A 13,597-nucleotide genomic window follows, 5' to 3' on the forward strand; every position below is an offset into this window, starting at 1 on the left:
ACTAGAAATGTAGGAAGTTTGATTGAAAACCCAACAGCCAATAGAAAATGAGGCAGCCTCGTTTTCTATTGGCTGATGTTTCTCTGGCCTCAACACGTCCACAGTTGATAGATTTTCATTCTTTTTTTTTTTTGGTCATCATAATTACAAGGCTGCAGCATCTCTGTTATGGTGTTTTAAACTTTCAATGACAATTTGAAAAAAAAAAAAAAATCCTCTATACAACCTTTAAGCAGGTTTTGAAAGTTCTCTGTGTTAGATGTTATTCTACAAGCCTGTATTATAGAATTAAAGGCAAACCAGATGGTAATTTTGTAGAACGCACTGACCTTCTTGATTTCATCTTTTTAGTACATCAAAACACTAAAAACACCATTATGTCGTTACAAAGTGCTGTCGTCTAAAATCCTACAAAAGTGCAAAGGACACAGGAATCTAGAATTACAGCATAAGTCGCGTATGTAACTGAAGATCTGCGCTGCCCACGTGTCCAGGCTGTATCTTCTTTCTCATTCCCCTCACAGCTCTGTCCCCTGAGCCTCTGCGTTTGATCAGCAGCAGCTCCAACTGACCCACATTCACGGCAATACAAAAACACTGCATCACCCGCACTACTACTAATACTACTACTACTAATTACTATGGACTGCTAATGTACGCTCTGCACTGCACCACTTCAAGTACTGCTGCTAAGGCTGAGTTCAGACTGCAGCCTGAAGTGACCCAAATCTGATTGTTTTTAACCCTCTGCGATGGTAAAACTACAGTCACGCTTACCCAATTTCTACTATTACCTCTACCTCTACTGCTGCTACTACTACTGCGTCTTTGTACTACTGCTACTACTAATTATACATGCACATACACACACACTCATGCAGTTCACATGTATTATGCATTACTATTTCACTACTATGACACCCACTACTGCTAATACATGCGTTACAGTAAGTGGGCTCGCATCTCACCAGATCTGACCTGTAAGTTGACCTGTTGGCATCACCTGTTGTCTCCATGGAGATACACAAGTTTAAATCCAGACCGATCTGGATTAGGGTTTTGTTTGAAAGATGGGTCAAATGCAAAAGACAAATTTATCAACACACTAACCTGCACTTCCTCTACTACTGCTACTACTACTACTAGTACTATCTACTACTACTACTATTACTACTACTACTATTACTGCTACTACTGCTACTACTACTACTACTACTACTACTACTACTACTACTACTACTACTATTACTACTGCTACTACTGCTACTACTACTACTAGTACTATTACTACTACTACTATTACTACTACTACTATTACTGCTACTACTGCTACTACTGCTACTACTAGTACTATTACTACTACTACTACTACTACTACTACTACTACTACTACTATTACTACTACTACTATTACTACTACTACTATTACTGCTACTACTGCTACTACTGCTACTACTACTACTACTACTACTACTACTACTACTACTACTACTACTACTATTACTACTACTACTATTACTACTACTACTACTACTACTAGTACTATTACTACTACTACTACTACTACTACTACTAGTACTATTACTACTGCTACTACTACTACTACTACTACTACTACTACTACTACTACTATTACTACTACTACTACTACTAGTACTATTATTACTGCCACCCCCATTACTATTTCCACTACCACTACTCCTACTACTCCTAGTACTACTACAAAGGACAAATTTATCAACACACTAACCTGCACTTCCTCTACTACTACTACCACCACCACCACTATTACCACTACTTCTACTACTACTACTACTACCACTACTACTACTACTACTACTACTACTACTACTACTACTACTACTACTACTACTACTACTACTACTACTACTACTACTACCACCCCCAATACTATTTCCACTACCACTACTCCTACTACTCCTAGTACTACTACTACTACCGCTACCACTACTACCACTACTTATACTCATACTACCACCACTACTACTACTACTACTACTACTCCTAGTACTACTACTATTACTACTACTACTACTCATACTACCACTATTATTATGACTTCCATTCCATTACTACTACTACTACTACTACTACTACTACTACTACTACCACCACTACTCATACTACCACTATTACTACTACTTCCACTACTATTACTACTACTACTACTACTACCATTACTTCTACTCATACTATCACTCCTCCTACATCTACTACTACTACTACTACTACCACTACTCCTACCACCTTATTACTACTACTCATACTGCCACTACTACTACTACTACCACTACAACTATGGCTTCTACTGCTCCTCATCATAAATACTACTATTACACAAACTACTACTACTGCTACTACCACGACCACTCCTCCTCCTCCTCCTCCTCCTCATACTGCCACCACTACTACTATACTACTACTACTACTACCACTACTCCTCCTCCTCCTCCTCCTCAGTATAAATACTAGTACAAACGTTGCCACTCTCATTACCTCCTCTTCCTCCTCCAGTCGTCTCACTCCTCCTCCTCTCTTTGCGCCGCTGTCAGATCAGCAGGAGTGTGGTCCATGCATATTAAACAGACCAGAGGCTTTCTCATCATGGGGAAAATGTCTTTGAAATTCAGGGCTTACAGGCAAGTTACATAAGCCAAGAATCTGTGAGGGGGTTGTATCTCCATATGTTTTAACAAACAAAATGGTAAAATGTTGGATGTAAAATGTAAATATCGTGATTTAAAGGTGCAGTAAAACGTTCTGGTTGAGGGTTTAGAGAAAGACCGATAAATCAGCTGGCCGATATTTGGACTTTTTAGCGTTTGGTCGATTTGCTGCCTAAAAAATACACACAAACCTTTATTTTAACACTTTAATATGAAGAGATAAATACACAGCAAAAACTGGAGGGTTAAAATTTTAGGGTAAAAACATTTCAGAGTTGTTTTTAACACCAAAAAGTGTTATTGTGACTATTGGAAAGTTAAATGGGGGTTTGAGTTGGGGTTATTTGTCAGAGTTGATGTGATTGAGGTTAATTCAACTACCTCTAGTGTTAGTTCAACTTCCCCAAGTGTTAATTCAACTTCCCCAAGTGTTAATTCAACTTCCCCAAGTGTTAATTCAACTTCCCTTAGTGTTAATTCAACTTCCTCTAGTGTTAATTCAACTTCCCCAAGTGTTAATTCAACTTCCTCTAGTGTTAATTCAACTTCTCTTAGTGTTAATTTAACTTCCCCAAGTGTTAATTCAACTTCCCTTAGTGTTAATTTAACTTCCCCAAGTGTTAATTCAACTTCCCTTAGTGTTAATTCAACTTCTCTTAGTGTTAATTCACTTCCGTTCTCTTATTGTTAATTCTTCCTTAGTTTAATTCAATTCTTCCCAAGTGTTAATTCAACTTCCTTAGTGTTAATTCAACTTCCCTTAGTGTTAATTCAACTTCAGTGTTAATTCAACTTCCCCAAGTGTTAATTCAACTTCCCCAAGTTAATTCAACTTCCTTAGTGTTAATTCAACTTCTCTAGTGTTAATTCAACTTCCCCAAGTGTTAATTCAACTTCAGTGTTAATTCAACTTCTCTTAGTGTTAATTTAACTTCCCCAAGTGTTAATTCAACTTCCCTTAGTGTTAATTTAACTTCCCCAAGTGTTAATTCAACTTCCCTTAGTGTTAATTCAACTTCTCTTAGTGTTAATTCAACTTCTCTTAGTGTTAATTCAACTTCCTCTAGTGTTAATTCAACTTCCCCAAGTGTTAATTCAACTTCCCTTAGTGTTAATTAAACTTCCTCTAGTGTTAATTCAACTTCCCCAAGTGTTAATTCAACTTCTCTTAGTGTTAATTCAACTTCCCTTAGTGTTAATTCAACTTCTCTTAGTGTTAATTCAACTTCCCCAAGTGTTAATTCAACTTCCTCTAGTGTTAATTCAACTTCTCTTAGTGTTAATTCAACTTCCCCAAGTGTTAATTCAACTTCTCTTCTTAGTGTTAATTCAACTTCTTTTAGTGTTAATTCAACTTCTCTTAGTGTTAATTCAACTTCTTTTAGTGTTAATTCAACTTATTTTAGTGTTAATTCAGCTTCTCTTAATGTTAATTCAACTTCTTTTAGTGTTAATTCAACTTCTCCTAGTGTTAATTCAACTTCTCTTAGTGTTAATTCAACTTCTTTTAGTGTTAATTCAACTTCTCTTAGTGTTAATTCAACTTCTTAGTTTAATTCAACTTCTTTTAGTGTTAATTCAACTTCTCTTAGTGTTAATTCAACTTCTCTTAGTGTTAATTCAACTTCTTTTAGTGTTAATTTAACTTCTCTTAGTGTTAATTCAACTTCTTTTAATGTTAATTCAACTTCTCTTAGTGTTAATTCAACTTCTTTTAATGTTAATTCAACTTCTCTTAGTGTTAATTCAACTTCTCTTAGTGTTAATTCAACTTCTTTTAATGTTAATTCAACTTCTTTTAGTGTTAATTCAACTTCCTCTAGTGTTAATTCAACTTCTCTTAGTGTTAATTTGGCTGCTCCCATTCACCACTTAAAACTCTTGTGAGAGACCAGTTTGAATCAGTTTTGTATGTAATTTAATTTTAAATTAACTAAAATAAAGTAAAAAATATAATTAAACACCTCTGTGTGCTGTTCAGCTAAATCAGAATAACTCTTCAAAGTGTTATCTGTTCTCAAAAAGTTAAAATAACTCTGGATTTCGGGGTTAAACAGGAACTTTGGTCCAGTGTTACTTCATTAACATTTCCAGATTGGACTCATATAAACTCTGAGAAAATGTTAAAGTTGATTCTGTGAGAGTCAATTTTAACACATTTTTAAGACAGTAAAAATCATGTACAGTGTCTGTAACATTTTGGCAAACTATTCATTGATTTTTATTTTGTATTTATACCCCACCACTTGCAAAATTATAACATCAACTTTGTATTATTTTTTATTATTATTTTTATTAATGGATTTGTACAAGTCAATTACATTGGTACCACAAATTGTTGAGAAAAATAGAGCACTTTTTGTACAAACACAATCTATGTTACTTGACATTACTTTTTTTTTTTTCCTCCCTTCTTAAATAAAAACACAGGAGTTAACAAATACACAAAAGAACCAGAAAAACAAAAGGGCAAGTGAGGCAATTCTACCTTGCTTTCTAAATGAGATCACTGCTGCCTTAAAGTATGTCCACCCTACAGTTAAGTGTCATATTGTTTAGACCTGGTTTAGATGTGGTTTTAGTCCTGGTTTTAATCCTGGTTTAGTCCTGGTTTTAGTCCTGTTTAATCCTGGTTTAGTCCTGGTTTAGACCTGGTTTAGACCTGGTTTAGTCCTGCTTTGGTCCTGGGTTTAGACCTGGTTTAGACCCGATTTAGTCCTGTTTAGTCCTGCTTTGGTCCTGGGTTTAGACCTGGTTTAGACCCGATTTAGTCCTGTTTAGTCCTGCTTTGGTCCTGGTTTAGTGGTTTAGACCCGATTTAGTCCTGTTTTGCCCTGGTTTTAGTCCTAGTTTAGTCCTGGTTTTAGTCCTGTTTACCTGGTTTAGTCCTGTTTAGACCTGGTTTAGTCCTGTTTTTGGTCCTGGTTTAGACCTGGTTTAGACCCGATTTAGTCCTGTTTAGTCCTGCTTTGGTCCTGGGTTTAGACCTGGTTTAGACCCGATTTAGTCCTGTTTAGTCCTGCTTTTGCCCTGGTTTTAGTCCTAGTTTAGTCCTGGTTTAGCCCAAAATGTGAAAACAGGAAAATACCACCATGTAATCCATTTACTTCAACAAAGTAACTGTAATCCAATTACCACTCACTGAAACAATAACTGTAACTGAATACAGTTACTCATAATTTGTACTCTGATTACGTAACTCTGGTACATGTAATCTGTTACTCCCCAACACTGCTTACTAATCATTAATAAATGCTGAAATTTGTACTTAAATATACATTTACAAATGCACACACAAATAGTTAGTTCATGAGTAATTAAGTGAGAAATACTTATGAGTAACTATTTACAGCACAGGCAAGTTAAGTGCAAGTTAAGTGCTAATTCAGGTAGTAATTAAGTAGTTACTAAGCGTGAATCATTATTAATTAAGTCTTTGTTCATGCTTTATTAAGGCTAAATAAGGTGTAGTTATTATAAAGTGTTACCAGAATTCTTAATAGGTATTTGTCTGCTGCGTTAGTGACATTTGGGATCTCCCGGCCTAAGTACATAGATATGAAGTCAAATCGAACATTGAAGCCAAAAGTATTTTGTAAACACTGACGGAGCTTTTTATTTCCACTTTTTATTAATGTTTTATAGCAACACAAGTCTAATATTATCACTGTTTATATCCAAAAATGAGCTCCAATCTGAAGTCATGAATGCACTTAGCAACCCCAGTATTTTGTCAACAGAGGTGTGGTGATTTAGCCTTTCGCGTTGCTCTCGGGGGCTGATGTAATGGGGCAGTGCAGAGAGAGGAAGATCGCCCACTAACTAGAGGGTTGGCAGTTCAGTTCCTGTGATGATGCAATGTGAGCTATTACTGTTACTGTTACTGTACGGTTGTGTCAGCGCTTCACCACGTCGGCCTTTCCTTTCCCTAAAGTGAGGTTAGTGATTCAGTGAACTTAAAGTGAAAATCTGATGTAATCTCTTTTGTCACACGGAGATAAAATATGGATGTTACATATTTTGGTGCGAGTGGAGGAGAGAGCGTCGGGATGACTCAATGCGACGCCGAGACGGGAAATCAGGTCACACAATAGGATTCATGTGATACCGTGTGCTGCATTGTATTGATACTTTGCGGTGACACGAGACTGGGGGGGGTTCTACATGTATCTCTATGGTGGAATGTTCAGTTTCATGGTGTAACAATGCGCACATATACAAACACTGACAAAAGCTTTCTGAAAACTCAAGAAAAAATAACAAAATGGATTTATTTGCAATACATTTTCAGGAGCCTGTGATCAATAGTTTAACACAAATCTGATTACCTGTTTGCTGCACTAATACTTCCAACTAAACTAACACTTTATGGTCAGACTGTTTTATAATACAGCTCAGATTAAAGTCTAACAAGCCTCAGACAGAGTAGTGCTTACAGTTAGCATCACACCCCCAAACAATGTTAACATCAGCTGTATAAATAAAGTATAAAGTAAATAAAACAATTTGTTGGACATGGGGATAATAATTATTCTAAAAGGTGTGGTGGAATTATGGTCTATAACAGGGGTGTCAAACATCCGACCCTCCAAGACCTTTAATCTGACCCTTGGATGATTTTCTACTAAAATATTTTAATTATATTTTCTATTAAAATCTTGTTAATTTTCTGTGGTGTTTATCACAGCAGCGTCTCCAGCGTCTCTGTACGTGGCCCCTCCCACCAGAGCAGCACAAATGAAGACTTGTCTCTTTCCAAACGCTCTTAAAGGACGATCGTTTTGACTGTTGACCGTGACAAAAATGTCAAAAATGAGAAAAAAGTGGAGCCGAGTGCAGGATTTTTCAAGAAAAATTTACTTATTCCTATTTGCATCCAAGTTTATGTTAAAACATTGTGTTGAAATTGTATTTGTCTTAAAGTTTCAGGTTGTCCATAATATTATTATATTTTGTAAAAGAAAGAGTTCTTCAATTGAAAAAGATTTCTGTAATAGATTTGTGTTTCTCTACACAAATATTAGAACTTATTGTTATTTTTGGGGTTTATTTGCCATGAGTTTTCCTTTGGGATCAAAGTCGGTTGGATATGGCCCCCGGACCAAAATGAGTTTGACACCCCTGATCTATAGACTGGATTTTAAAAAATACTGCTTAATACTACTTTTACTTTTCAACATATATGTTTTTTTTTATTTTAAGTTTGAAATTCAATTTAATTTTATCTTCAACACAGCAGCACTGATCTATTATCTAGCAGATAGTGTATGACCCTCCTCTGAAATAGTTTTGAGAAAAAAAAAAGTCAATACCTAATCAATATTACAGCTAAAGGCGAAACTAGATTCTCATTTGGAGAAGTAATGATGCTGAGAGAAAAAATGCTGACCTTTCTTGGTTAGTTTAAAAGTCCTTTATTACGCAAAATTTACTCTTGTGAACTTTAAACCATGTTAGAATGTTATTACCTCATCAAAAACAAACCTGGAGCTGTGTTTCGTTTCATTCCTGCTTTATTAGTTTGTCTCCATCTCCAAAGCTCAGAATGCTCTGTTCCACCTTGTGATGTCATGTAGTGGTATTTTTCAAGGTAACAGCTACATTTTACTAGCCTGATTCGCCAGCCGGTTTCACTTCGTGGAAACTGTCTGACCTCACAGCATTAGGATTCATTCGCTCGACAGTAGGCTTAGTGAGTACTTTTTTTATTTAACAAATCGCTGCTTTTTGGTCGTGACGTATGTAATGCACCAAATCCCATAGGAAGAAGGACAATAACGTCTTTCTCCTTGATAAAATTCACCAAACATTCTCTTTGCTCCAGCTTTAAATCCTCGATCTCAGGAATCGTTGCCAACACAGAATGTCTGTCTTCATCTACATCCGTCTCGACCTTTGTTTACTGTTGTGCTCGACCACAAAAGGGACCCAGACAGGCGCTTGTGTTTGACGTCATGACTTCATAGCTCTTCGCTGATTGGCCGGTGCGCGGTCTACAACTTCTGCGGGTCTTGCAAACTGACTAGTGCATTCTGATTCCTGACCTAGTCGCTGGAGAGAAACGAAATTGAGTGGAGGCACTAGGTGGCGCCAGCCTGGCTAAGTTTTACCTTTTATTCAGTAGAGATTGGCTATTACAGGGCTGAAATTATCCAAATGAGTGACGACATATGGAGTTTAAAAAAGCTATAGAGCACTTCTTGTATGCCTCCACCACATAACATCACAAGGTTTTTATTTTGAGGGGAAAAACTCAGATAAATATCCAGAATTTGGGCGATAAACATGGGAATGAAAAAAAACAACAACAACAAAAACAACTCCAGGTATGTTTATGATGAGGAAACAACATTGTAACATAGATCACCAGAAAATAGCATAATATGACCCTTTAAATACTCTTCATCTAGTTTAGAATTGGTATAAAACCTCATAATAATATTACAAAAACTACTATTATGTCAAAAACTACACTTCACCTTTAGTATTGTGTTTTGCGTTTTATTCTAAGTTGGACTTAGACATTTTAAGATCATGACAATAAAACTGAAATGTCTGTCAGTCTTGTTTTCATATGGCAACATTTATTGACACTTAATCTACCATTATCAAGCTCAATATACCATACACTGTTTTAATTTACATGCACGTACTTGATGTAAAAATATATTAACTTTTATATCATTGAGCACACAGTCGCTGAAATTCGCTGATGCTGCTAATTCGGTTAATGGAATCTTAACGCATTATGTTCCCTGGCCGAGCGCTGATGGATGAGACAGTCATATCAACAGATTAACAAGAAATTCTGATGAAGCAATGAAAAATTAAAGACACGGCCACCTCCGTATTATTTTAATGACCAGCACTTCTTTACAGTGACAGATAATCACTTACGGCAGCTACGGAAACCCCCGCGGGTCAAAACGCGGGTCAAGCAATCAGGCAGTGGGAACAACAGTGACTCGAAAGCGAAAACCTGAAAAAATAATTCATAATAATACAGATTTTTCATTTAATTTGATAGTAAACATGATCAGTAGTAGAAAACTGGACTGCGAAATCACAATCGCTTTGAAATCACAATTTGAATGAACGTAATTAACAAATCACAAAGGCTGCAGTTTTTGAAGTACTACAATTTCCTCCCCAAACAACAAAATATCCAGTTTTATTCTGCTTTAAAAACAGCTCACCCTTTTTCAGATCTGTACAAACATGTTCTGAAATGTGAAAAATGAACCGTGATTCTTGTATTCGTTTTGTCAGTTCATATGTCAGTCTTTTTATGTTTATAATTTATTCTGGATGTGATTACGATGTGAAATTTGAACTGAATCCTTTTATTAAAACATAAATAACTAAGGATGTAACAATAACCGAAATATCGTGATATCGTATCGTCAAAGTTCTCACAATAATATCGTGGACCATCACAATATATCGAATTACAAGTCTCTTTGCTTAAATTAAGAGTTATGGTGCAGAAATAGCTAAAAAAAAGACAGAGAACTACAGAGACCATGATCCTTTGCTCCATTTCAGTGCAGACTACAAGAAGAAATAACACTTCTAAACACTTTTAAAGGTTGTATAGAGGATTTTCCAAGGAACGAGAAATCCAGCGACTGTTTGTCCTTTTTCAAATGTTGTGAAACCCCCCCCCCTCCCTTACAGCTCCTACGTAGAAACGCCTCCTCCCGCCTCCTCCTTACCCCAGAAACAGGTTTGTTTCTAGAAAACAAGTGCTCATCGCTGCACATGACTTGTAAACAACTAACTACAGTGTTGGTTAGGCAAGGCGGAGAAATGAGGAGCGAGGGGAAGGGGTGCGCGGACATTTCGTGTGCGGAAAAGAAGTGAGGAGCAGGGAGAAGAGCGGAGCGGGGAGAGAGGAGATGAGCAGTAAGGGGTGCAGGGAAGGTTGAGCGGAGATTCAGTGCGAATGAAGCTACTACTACAACACGCAGCAATAAGCGGACTCTTTCTTTGCATTGAAAATTACGTTTTCAGACACAGGATATCGCATTTGTGTCTTGAAAAACGTTTGTCTAGCTCTTGGAAATAAAGTACGTTTTCATAATAAGCAGAAGTGACCTGTCCAGGAGTAATTTGTGCGACCAGTGCGTCAGTCTTTAGACCCTGCGTCTGCTTCAGTCGCGCCATCGCTGGAATGAATCTCCAAGAATCACCTTAGTTTGGCTTCGCTGCTTTTCCCCTTGTCTTCTTCTTTCAGCGACCTCAAAAACTGACTTTCTTTTGCGGCGAACTGCTCCTGGATTCTTGTCGCCATTGCAACAAACTTTGTGCGAACTGCGAGGAAGATATAGGTCAAAAAAAGCCGCTAAGAACTGTTGCGTTGGTGGAGTAAACAGCGTCTGTGCGTCTTGCGTCTGTGGACTGCGTGACAGACGTACGCAAACCACGTAACGGCAACGTACAGGCAAGTCAGTTACACTAGATTGATTGACAGCCTATCAGCTCACAGATAACGAGGCAGTGTCGTTATCTATTGGCAAATGTTTATCTGGCCCCACCACGTCCAGAGTTGATGAATTTTTATTCTCTTTTTTTTGGTCATCATAATTACAAGGCTACTGCACCTCTATAATCTATCATTGACAATTTGAAACAAAAAAAATCCTCCATACAACCTTTAAGTCTTAGTTCACTAGTTAGGACCACGCCAACAATGACATAGCGCAAAGAAGTTTATTGATAATGTACAAAGCGAGGCAGAGATGTTTGGGTTGAGACTCTGGGTGGGAGCTCCGTCTCAATCCTTCAATTGGCCCAGCCGGAACGAGACCCCCCTCGTAGGCGTCTTATGACTGAAAGACGAACAAAATAAGGGGTGGGAGGATGGGGTCGAGTTCGCCGAGACAAACTGGGATGATGGGAAAAGGCTGCTACATACAGGCTTCTGGGAAATTAGAGGCGTGGTCGAGGTGAGTTGTGGTTCGCTGGTGAGAGGAGAGCGTGGTCCTGCTCCCGAATCTCAGTTAATCATATTACCTACATTTCTTTGGTTTAAGTCAAAAAGTAAGATATTAGCCTCCACAAAATATCGCAATAAATATCGTACCGTGAGATGTATATCATGAAAATATCGTACAGAGAGATTAGGATATCGTTACATCCCTAATCATGAGCCTCCACATCTTATCACGAGCATTCCCACGATATTGCAATAAATATCATATCGTCATTGACAATATCGTATCGTGAGACTTGGATATCGTTACACTCCTATAAAAGACAAATCTAAGCTGAATAATGAACTGCTAAACTAACACAAGATTCACACTCATTTACACATAATAACACAGAGTATTTAATTGTTTTCAGAATAATTAAGTGAGGAGCGCATTGACTAACTACAACCAATCAAACTGTAATTTAGTTATGATTAATCTTCCCTTTAATTCAATATAACTTTATTTATTCCCAGGGTGTAAATGTAAGAACAATAGAAGCTCAAACAAAGGTCTCAGTGCTGTAAGTCAATAATAATGCATTTTATTTATATACAGTGTTGGGGAGTAACAGATTACATGTACCAGAGTTATGTAATCAGAGTACAAATTATGAGTAACTGTATTCAGTTACAGTTACTGTTTCAGTGAGTGGTAATTGGATTACAGTTACTTTGTTGAAATAAATGGATTACACAGAGGTATTTTCCTGTTTTCACATTTTTGGGCTCTATCCCTTTTTTTTTTTTCTCAGTAATTCCACTCATTGCTGGACTCTAAACCAGGTCTAAACCAGGTCTAAACCAGGTCTAAAGCAGGTCTAAAGCAGGTCTAAACCAGTTCTAAACCAGGTCTAAACCAGGACTAAAACCAGGTCTAAACCAGTTCTAAACCAGGTCTAAACCAGGACTAAAACCAGGTCTAAACCAGGTCTAAACCAGGACTAAACCAGGTCTAAAACCAGATCTAAACCAGTTCTAAACCAGGTCTAAACCAGGACTAAAACCAGGTCTAAACCAGGTCTAAACCAGGACTAAACCAAGTCTAAACCAGGACTAAAACCAGGTCTAAACTAGGTCTAAACCAGGACTAAAACCAGGTCTAAACCAGGACTAAAACCAGGTCTAAACCAGGTCTAAACCAGGACTAAAACCAGGTCTAAACCAGGTCTAAAACCAGATCTAAACCAGGTCTAAACCAGGACTAAAACCAGGTCTAAACCAGGATTAAACCAGGTCTAAACCAGGTCTGAACCAGAACTAAAACCAGATCTAAACCAGATCTAAACCAGGACTAAAACCAGGTCTAAACCAGGACTAAACCAGGTCTAAAACAGGACTAAAACCAGGTCTAAACCAGGACTAAAACCAGGTCTAAACCAGGTCTAAACCAGGTCTAAACCAGATCTAAACCAGGTCTAAACCAGGACTAAAACCAGGTCTAAACCAGGATTAAACCAGGTCTAAAACCAGGTCTAAACCAGTTCTAAACCAGGTCTAAACCAGGACTAAACCAGGTCTAAACCAGGTCTAAACCAGGACTAAACCAGTCTAAACCAGGACTAAACCAGGTCTAAACCAGGTCTAAACCAGGACTAAACCAGGTCTAAACCAGGACTAAAACCAGGTCTAAAACCAGGTCTAAACCAGGACTAAAACCAGGTCTAAACCAGGACTAAAACCAGATCTAAACCAGATCTAAACCAGGACTAAAACCAGATCTAAACCAGGACTAAACCAGGTCTAAACCAGGTCTAAAACAGGTCTAAAACAGGATTTAACAGGACTAAACCATTCTGCGCGGACGTGTCTCCTCCTCTTCTATCAATAATATTTTTAATACGGTTAAGTAAAGTCTGGGCTTTTTATTTTCTTTTAGCAGATAAAACATCTTATGTTACAGTATCCTCGTCTTTGCTTCTCTACAGCAAATCAA

The 13,597-nt window shown here is 37.4% G+C and overlaps 1 protein-coding gene across 3 annotated transcripts in view; it reads left to right on the forward strand.

Moving 5' to 3' along the window:
* Positions 1-13,597, forward strand: part of soga1 (suppressor of glucose, autophagy associated 1) — a 257,223-nt gene that overhangs the window by 24,297 nt on the left and 219,329 nt on the right. The window lies entirely within an intron of this gene.

Source organism: Boleophthalmus pectinirostris, unplaced genomic scaffold, assembly GCF_026225935.1.
Source record: "Boleophthalmus pectinirostris isolate CB_2022bp ecotype Guang Dong unplaced genomic scaffold, ASM2622593v1 HiC_scaffold_8, whole genome shotgun sequence".
NCBI classification, from domain to species: Eukaryota; Metazoa; Chordata; class Actinopteri; order Gobiiformes; family Gobiidae; genus Boleophthalmus; species Boleophthalmus pectinirostris.